The sequence below is a fragment of the Fukomys damarensis genome, unplaced genomic scaffold (genome assembly GCF_012274545.1).
Source record: "Fukomys damarensis isolate Sample0158 unplaced genomic scaffold, DMR_v1.0_HiC HiC_scaffold_12, whole genome shotgun sequence".
Classification (NCBI taxonomy): Eukaryota; Metazoa; Chordata; class Mammalia; order Rodentia; family Bathyergidae; genus Fukomys; species Fukomys damarensis.
The window spans coordinates 9434810-9444263 of NW_022900924.1; the positions used below are offsets into that span (position 1 = coordinate 9434810).

General features: G+C 47.0%; 1 pseudogene; it reads left to right on the forward strand.

Annotated features, from left to right (window-relative positions):
- Positions 1 to 3191: 3191 nt before the first annotated feature.
- On the forward strand, positions 3192 to 5806 carry LOC104848194 (annotated as a pseudogene).
- Positions 5807 to 9454: the final 3648 nt, after the last annotated feature.

Genomic DNA, 9454 nt, shown 5'->3' on the forward strand with positions numbered 1-9454 from the left:
CCTTCGCCGAGTAGGACAGTGACACAGGTGCCTGTGTGGGAACAGCTGATCAGTAGGCAGGCTGTTAACTGAACCAGCATGGCCTTGGTTAGCCCGGTAATTCATTCTATCTTCAAGGAAAACAGGAGGACTAGACCTCTGTAAGGTCAGTGGCAGGGAGTTGTGTCTTCTCAATAAAGTATTACAGTCGGCTGAGTCTGCATAACACCTTTCACTTACTGCTAACCAGACTGTGTGCGGGTGGGGGCTGGAGCTTGAACTCGGGGCCCAGAGCCTTTATATTGAGCTACAGATACAGCCTTTTTTTTTTTTTTGATACCGGGGATTGAACTTGGGTCTTTGCACTTGCAAGGCAGGCCACCGAACTGCTGACCTAAATCCCCAGCCCTTGCTACATTTCTTAATTGCTGGAAATACAGACATAGCCTACCACATTGGGCAACACTGCTGCTCTGTAAAGCTTTACATTTACGTCAGACTGGGAATGGGGTGGTTTTATATGTATGTGAAGACATTTGTCAGCCCTCCTTCCCCTAGGACACCCTGAACATGACTGGTGCGCACACCTGTAATCCCAGCACATGGGAGGCTGAGGCAGGAGGATCGCTGTGAGTTTGAGACCAGCCTGGGCTACATAGTGGGTTCCAGGTCAATCTCAACTACATAGTGAGACCCTGCCTCAAAAAAACCAAAATAAATAAATAAATAAAATGTGAAATACAGAAAATATATTGAGTGGCCATGAAGAAAGTTCTGCCTCTGATAATGGAGGACAAGCTTCTCCTTTCCGTCCAACCCCTTGCAAATGACAACTAAATTCTCAATAGAATACAACTTCTGTAAGGAAGAGACTGGACTCCTGGAGGGGGTGCAGCTGGGGGGAATGGCATTGAGTGATTTTACTACGTGTGTGGTTTTTTGTCTGAGGACCAGCCCCAGTGGGTGCCCTGTGGTATTAACTTGGACAGGACCAGGATGTAGCTCAGTGGCACCACGCCTGGCAAGTGCAAGGTCCTGAGTTTGATGGGGGCGGGGGATGGCTTGGATAGAGCCAGCCTGGAATCCTAACACTCGGAGAGGGAAGGTAGGAGGACCACAAGTTCAAGCTCAGCCTGGACAACTTAGCAATTCCTGGTCTCAAAAAGAACTGAGGATATAGCTCAGTGACAAAGACCCTGGATTCAATTCCTAGGACTGGCTAAAAAGGTTCAGAATATCCCCAGCCCTTGAAAAGGGGATAAATCCCAGAAAGAAGGAACCCGTGCATCCTGTATAAACTCCACCTGAATTTCCAGTCCCTAAAGCGTTCAGAGCAGACGCCAAGTAGCCCAGAAAAGGCTCGCAGAGTTCAGAGAAATTTCAGCTGCTGACCATCACAGAGAATCAGTTTGAACTCTTGATTTCAGCCAAGCTAAATGCCTACTTTTAAAAATGAAAAAAAAACTTCATAATTTCTGCAATGTATTCATGGTATCTAGGATACAAATTTAAATTACACATGTACAGAAAAATCAGATCTATATTCAAAAGAAAAGGCAATTGATAGGAACTGATGTTACTGTGTTAGAATTAACATTCAAGGTTTTGCTTTGGGGGTGGGGAGCCTGACACTTCTGTAATCCCAGCACCCTGGAGGCTGAGGCAGGAGGATCCTGAGTTCAGGCCAACTTGGGCCACATGGCAGGCCTAAGGCCACGGTGGACTACAGAGCAAGACCTGTCTCAAAAAATACGTATTTCTTTTTAGGCTGAGTTTCTCTTCTCACTTAAGTAGAATCTCACTAAATTGCTCAGATTGGGCTCACACTTGGGATCTTCCTGCCTCAGCCTTCCAGAGTACTGGGATTACAGGCATGTGCCACCACACCCAGCCATTCCTTTTCATAGTTAGAGCAGGGCTGTCGCTGAGCAGTTCTGTCAGCTCTGTCCTGTCTGTGGGGTTCGGAAAGGGTCCCGCAGCCTGCACTCATTCTGCAACCCCTGCTCTGCTCTGTCCATGATGGCAGTGTTTGAGCTGCGATGAAATTCCCAGGATCTCTGTGGTACAAATTCAAGGCCAGCCTGAGCTACACAGCGAGACCCTGTCTTGCCCTAGGACTCGAAGTGGACAGGTGGATCAGCTCCGGATCTTTCCTAGATAGTGTAAAATTTCATAACATATTTAGAACTAAGCAAACAGAAAAATGAGGTGATAACTTGAGGAGAAAACAAAATTCTTAAAAGCATAAAAAAAGTTAGAAACAAAATCCACTCTTTGGCTCAGCCATGACGGTACCAACATGGTAATAAGTCACACCAAATTCTGACCCAACCAAACTGACACAGAGGTGGGGAATTGTAGAAGTAGGGGTAGGAGGCCGGGGATTGAGCTCAGTGGCACCACGCCTGCCTCACAAAAAGTGGTAGTAGGAGATGCACCTTTATACCTGGGGTATCAGCATACAGAACCCCAAGATTATACATCAAGAAATGTAAGAACATATGCTTAATGTATATACTTCAGAAGCTCATAAGCATAAAAACTGAAAAAGTCTTGAGGAAGTGAAAAATGCAGCAGAAGGCTATTTTTTTTTTTTTTTGCTACAAATTTATAATCCAGACTAATCTTTTTGCTAGGCCAGCGCTCTAAAACTGAGCTGTATAGCCAGCCCTATTTAATCTTTGTGCATTTTAAGAGAAAATACAAAATGAAAATATTACATATCAAAGCCTCTAAGAATTGTACTGATGAAATTTTAAATTCACATAGTTCGTTTTCTAGGAAAACATGCTTGATCCTACAGATTATAAAATAAAACAAAATACAGAATAAACCAGTCGGTTAGAACAAGTTGAGAAAGCAATTATTTCTGCCCTCAAAGAAAGGAGTCTCGAGTGCCTGGGGTATAAAGCAACTGAAATCTAGCGTGCTGGGCCAGAGGGTCAGTGGTACAAGCACTGTGGAGAAACGAGGGCAGGCCCCCTACACCTGCGCATACCCTCTGAGCGGCAGCCCACCCCTGGGCACGTACCCAACAAGACTGAGAGCTGTGTTCACCAAAAGAAATGGACAGGAAGCCAGGCATGGGGGTACACGTGCAACGCCCTTCTCCTCTGGGAGGCTGAAGTAGGAGGATCACAAGCTCATGCCCAGCTTAGGCAATTCAGGAGACCCAGTCTCAAAAAATTAAAAAGGGCCATGGATATAGCTCAGTGGGAAGGCCCTGGGTTCAATCCCCAGTACTACAACAAAAACAATAAAAGTTCGTATCAGCTTTATTTCTAGGCAAAAACTGCAAACAACCTGAAAACCCAGCAACAGTGGAATGAATAACGGAAACACATTGGTACTGCAGTTCACACACTGGATTTTTCCCACGATTCTGGTCACAACTGAGCCGGACAAGAACTGAATCAAAGCCATTAGTTCAACGTCGACCTTACGGGGAAACGTGACTTGGTTCTAGTCCAGTTGTGTTTATGACCAGAGTCATGGGGAGGATGAGTTCATGAACTGAGGTGCCACTGTATTCATATAACATACAGCCATGTAAGGAAAAGAGAGAACCCGGTGACCACAGGTGATAGCGTGGACAAATCTCACAAACAATGCTGAGTGCAAAAAAAGAAAGGATGCGGCGTGGGAGGAGGCCAGGCCTCCAGCGAGGCTGCAGCTGGGGACTGGGCAAAGCTCGGGGCCCTGTGACCCACTACACTACCCGGCTGCTGTTTCCTGTGAATGGCCCTTCAGCTATGCTAGGTCTATAATGGGAAGTGTCACAGTTCGGTATTTCTCTGATGGGTGCCTTTTTACATCTGCGGCCTGGACAGTTTTACTTTTTGTTTATTTCACCTTCAGTGCAGTGACTCGGCCATTTAAGAATGTGCCCACCAACAGCCGGACATTTAGCTCAGTGGTGCCACCGCCGCCTGCCCCTCCCCACCCCAGTTGGATCCCTGGTGCAAAAAACAAAAAAGAACATGCCCATCCATGGGTCTGGGCCCAATGGACCATTCCCCCAAAATTCTATCCTTGTTTTACTCGAGGTCCAAGTCGAATGTTAGATACACAGTTTAAAACAAACAAAATTGATGATATGATAATCAAACTGAAGATCCAGAAAAAGACCATCTGAAAGTCTCTTCTGAATGCGGTACGATTTTCAGTGAACATGATCAGGAGTTGAGAGATTTGGGCTATCAGAAGCGCACCTTTAATAAGCTCATCGGTGACCGTCCGGGCTACCGCAGAGGTGCTCCCCACACGAGGAACGCAGCAGGTACAGAGAGGCCTCACCCAGCTGACCTGCGGTAGCTGGCGGTGCTGTTCCGACAGCGAGGCCTTTTCTGCCTTGCTCCGGACGGTGCAGTGCGCTAGGCCGCACCCGCCTACCCACTTCATGAAATCATCCTCGTGGATGACGACAGTGACTTGGACGATTTGAAAGGAAAACTAGATGAGGATGTCCCAAAACACCTCCTGCAAAAATTAGTCCGAAATCCAAGGTGAGGGTGGATTCGGGGAAGGACGCTCGGAACAGCCCACGCTCCCGGAGAAGGCCTCGTTCCCGGAGGTCGTCACCAGCGCCCACACGCTGGCCTGCAGCTCCTGCCCGCTGTGGGGGAAGCTTCAACTGAGAGCTGCACCTCCGGGGGGATCTGGTTCCGCCTTCCGAGCTGGGAGGAGCAGACAGCGCCATGGCACGGGTGAAGCTCCCACTGTTTGCGGTGAACAGACAGTGTTTCAATGGCTTGGACAGCACGGCGCTGGTGTGGCTATCTGGGGAGGAGAAAATCTGGAAAGATCATTTCAGATCTGGATGTGTGGCCAGAAACTTTATCATCCCTTGCTCGAGAGTAGGACGCATCTTCCGGAAGACGCGGCCCTCGGCTCTCCCGAAGGCCAGGACACCATGACGCTCAACTGAGGCTGCCACACGTCCGGCTGGCTGGAGACAAGGAGCAGGATTTTTCCTTAAGCCCTGGTCTCAAGACCACAGGCTCTGGAAACATCAGTGCACATGTTGAGTTGAGGAAGAGGTCCGGCTGCCAGGCATTCGAATGGTATCTGGATAACATTTACCCAGAAATGCGATCCCGGGCCCAATGCCAAAGCCCAGCATCCTGTCTTGGTCACCAGAGGGCCCAAGCGGCCCAGAGTCTTGCAGCATGGTTGGCTCTGTCACTTTCAGACCAATAAATGGCTGGTGGCCCGGGGCCCCCCAAGGCAGAAGGGAGGCCTCCTCGTGCTCAAGGCCTGCAACGATGGAGACCCAGCTCAGGTCTGGATTTACAACGAAGAGCATGATTTGGTTTTAAATAACCTCCTTTGTCTGGACACGTCAGAAACTCGCTCATCAGACCCACCATGCCTCACAGGTCAGGTGGGCCGCAGCGGTGGACCTTTGGCTATACCAGGTGTCAGCTGGACGCTGCCTGAAAGTGGTGGATCCCCGGGCCCAGAAGTGCTCTGCTGCTAAGGCAACCTGCGATGGCCCCTCCTCACAGCAGTGGAATCTGCTTAGGGGTCCCTGGAGGGGACAGTACCTTGATGGGCAACACAGTACCGTGGGAGCTTTAGAAACAATGTGCTGGGCAGGTGAAGCCCACAGTGCCCCTGCCTGGGTAGAGACATCAAGGTCCTTTCTGAGCTGCTGTAGAAAATTCATCACACAGAGAGAAAATAGAAAATCATTTGAATTCTAGAGTTGGGTTTATACAGAAGACCAAAGCTAGGCCATTTCTAGTCATATTTATTTGTGTTTCTTTTTAGTCCCCTTTACTGAAGGAATTCTTTTAATCTGATCAGGAAATTATGATTTTCTTTCTTAGAAGACGTGAGACAATTTTTTTTCTATTATCTTCTAAATAGACTTTTTTGGGGGGGTACCGGGAATCAAACTCAGGTCCTTGTGCTTGTGAAGCAGTAAAAAGATAATTTTTAAAATGGTTGACCCTCATTAAACTTTATGAGACATCATAATATTTAAGAGGCAGATACCTATTGTAAATTATTTTTGATGACTTATAGCACTATCTGTTTAAAATAAAATATCTTTTTGATTTAAAAACAGGAAAAGAGTTCACAGAAATTAGATAGTGGATAGTTTAGGGGATACTGGCTGGAAAGGTGCACGAAAGAATCTGTGGGGTGGTAAATGCTTTATACAGTAAGACCCCAACCCGCAACAAGCTCTGTTCTGGGAGAATCAATCACACCGTACGGCGGGACTTTCTGAGCTCTGAGCCCTGTGATGCTAGTTCAAGCACAATCATGGGGAAATTCACAAAAGCCGTGTATTTAAAATGTATGGACCTTAGTGGTTACAATTGTTCTTTAATGAAAAAAAGTGTCATCCAGCCCCAATACCATTCACTGGGAGTTCTAAGAAAGAACTAAAACCAAAGCCCAGGGTTCTTCCTCCAGTTTCTGTTGCAAGCAGGCGTAGATCCCTGGTGCTGACTTGAGCCCACAGCCGCACCCTTAGCAGGTTCACGGTTACTGATTAATGACATTCACCTATGGGCCTGGGGTGACGGGCGCGCTCCACCAGGTTGGCAGGTAACACGGCGTTCGATGTAAACATGAAGACACGACACGCATCTGCTATCTGTTCTGGATCCCACAGCTGGCCACACCAGGAAGGGCCTCGGTGACCATCTGACTATAAGGACTCAGCTCCGAGACCTGAGTGGTTTCTCTGAGCAGAGACGCTTTTTGCATACCTGTGGTTCACAGCCAGAAAGAAAAGATGTCTGTGCGACGCTGGCAGTGAGTCTGCCCTTGACCCCTGGACTTGGCCTCTGCGTATCTTTTTCCTCCTGGCCCTGTAGTCGAATACTTCACTTAACCTTAGCTGTGACGGAACCTGATCTCGGGTCACGTCACCCTTTGTTCTGAGGCCCCAGCTCTCCTCCACTCTGGGCTGCTACGCTCACATATGGCACAAGCACCTTCTCCCTCGAGAACTTTCTTAGGATCCTCAGCTCTTTCCCTCAATACCCTTTCCCTCCCTCGGTCTCAGGAGCCCCAGGGCTTTGGCTAAAGAGAGGAGCCAGCAGCCTGGGCTGGTGCAACATCTCTTGGAAAACCAGAAGTTAACCATTTCTTTAAAAATAGTTTGTGGCTGATATATTTTGTAGACTCATTTCTATATGATTATCTGGTTAGCTTGAAGAGCCTTCTTGTTCTTTCAGTACATCATCTACTCAGAAAAGCTAAGACGAGGCCAAGGGTCCTCTTCTCTCTGCTACATGACACAGCTCTAGGTGATAAGCTATCCCTTTACCACTGAAAGATAGTTTAAAAAAAAAAAAGCAAGCCCAGGCCAGCACCAAGCAGTACTGGAAGGAACATCCCTGTCACAGGTAGACAGGAGTAGGTGGAGCTGCAGCCAGCACACTGGCACATACCTATAGTCTCTGCTACTTGGGAGGCTGAGGCAGGAGGATCAAAATTCTCTTTGAGGTCACCACCCACCAAGAGCACCACCCAGGGTCCCGAGCCTTTAACATGTGGGCCTTGGTGGAAACTCATTACCCAAATGCATAGCACCTGCTTGCCACGACCACGCCAGTAGAGTCTGCGTGACAATGCCGGTCACCTGGCAGAAACCAGACCAGAGGTATCGTCCCCACGGGGTTAAGCCTCCTGGAGGTCCTTGGCACACACCGCATGCAAAGTCAGCCGTGAAGAGAATAGCTGGCCTCTGCCTGCAGTTTGGGGACATTGGGTTCATCTATAATTCTGTTCTATTTTGTCTTTATTACTATTTGTTCATTATCTGTAGAATTGTATTCTGGGCCCAAGAAAGGTTAGGAACAATTAGATGTTCCTAGAGATGTGGAGATATTGAGGCACAAGAGGATGGGCGGCCAAAGTGCTGACCCTGAGCCCCGGACTGTGAAGTCCTGAAGGTGAACCTGAAGGTGACATGCTAAAGCCAGTCCTTTGTCTTACAAACTTCCCCTTCTGACTGCGTATAGGTGTGGTCTTACCTTGACTCAATGGTCTTAGCTTTTGTGATGGTATATAGGTGTGGTCTTACCTTGACTTAATGGTCTTAGTTTTTGTGATGGTATATAGGTGTGGTCTTACCTTGATCTTGTGGTCTTAATTTTTACAGTACTATTGTCTATCTTATACCTGCCTGTGACTGGAATCACTCTTTTGGTGTGCCCTTGAAACTAGTATATAAACACCTGGAGTTAGAAATAAAATTGCAGCAGCATTGGCAAACTTCACCTCGGTGTTGAGTGCTTTTGTCTGACTGTCATCGCCGAACCTGCTCCCACCTTTCAGAGAACCTGTATCTCCTCGTGAAATCCCGTGTATGCTGCCCTACGGTCGGTAGCAAGTGGCGCCCGAACAGGGACCTGAAAGGTAAGCTTTCTCTTCTCTTTTGTTATATATATATATTTTTTTAGGAGTTTAAGGTCGGCTCTCACGAAGGGATCTGCAGTCCCGCCAGTAAAAAGACTGGTTATAAGTGAGTAATCAGAAAATATGGGTCTTTCAGAATCAAAGGGAAGCGTACTTTTGTCTCTGCATTGAGGCATATGTTGCGAGAAAGGGGACTAAAAGTCTCCAAGGCTATTGCTAGAGGATTTTATGATTTTATAGTAAAGGTTGCCCCTTGGTTCCCAGAGGACGGGGGCTTTACTTTGGAAGATTGGAAGAGATTAGGAAGAGATATGCGAAAATATCTGTCTTCTCATAAAGAGGAGAAGCCTCCACCTCAGACATTCCCGTTATGGGTACAGATAAGAGATATCTTATTGGAAAAATCTGATTTAGAATTTTTAATAGAAGAAGCCCCCTCAGAACAAGAGGAGGACAAAGCCCCCAAAAATAAATGTGGCCCACCAAAGTATGGACCTACAGGGGATGATCCTGATGATTGGGATCTAAAAGATGCAAGAAAATATGAGTCAGAGGAATATCACCCTGAGGAATATAATAATCCCCCTCCTCAGGTAATGATTTCTGCTCCTATAGAAAAACATGGAAAGCCAGTTCCAAAGCCAAGAAGGTATTTACCTCCAGTAGGATTTCAGGTGCCATAGCACAGGCTAAGGCAGAAGGCGATATGTCATTTTCTTTCCCTGTTGTTCTATATGATCATGAGGAAGCAACTTGGGAACCTTTGCCTTTAAAAACATTAAAAGAATTACAATTGGCAGTAAAAAGTCTGGGACCATCCGCTCCTTATACTATTCAAATCTTAGAAATGATAAGTACTCAGTGGCTAACAGTGTATGATTGGTTTCAAACTGCTAAGGCAACTTTGTCCCCAGGAGATTTTGTTCTCTGGAGAACAGAGTATGAAGAGAAAAAGAGAGAGCTAAAGAAGCAGTTCATAGTAGTTTTGTGAAAAAGGGAGCTAAGCCTACAATGTCCATGCTGCTAGGAAAAGAGGAGTATGCTCAACCGGCAGCTCAGATGCGTGTAGGCAAACCTATACTAGAATTAATAA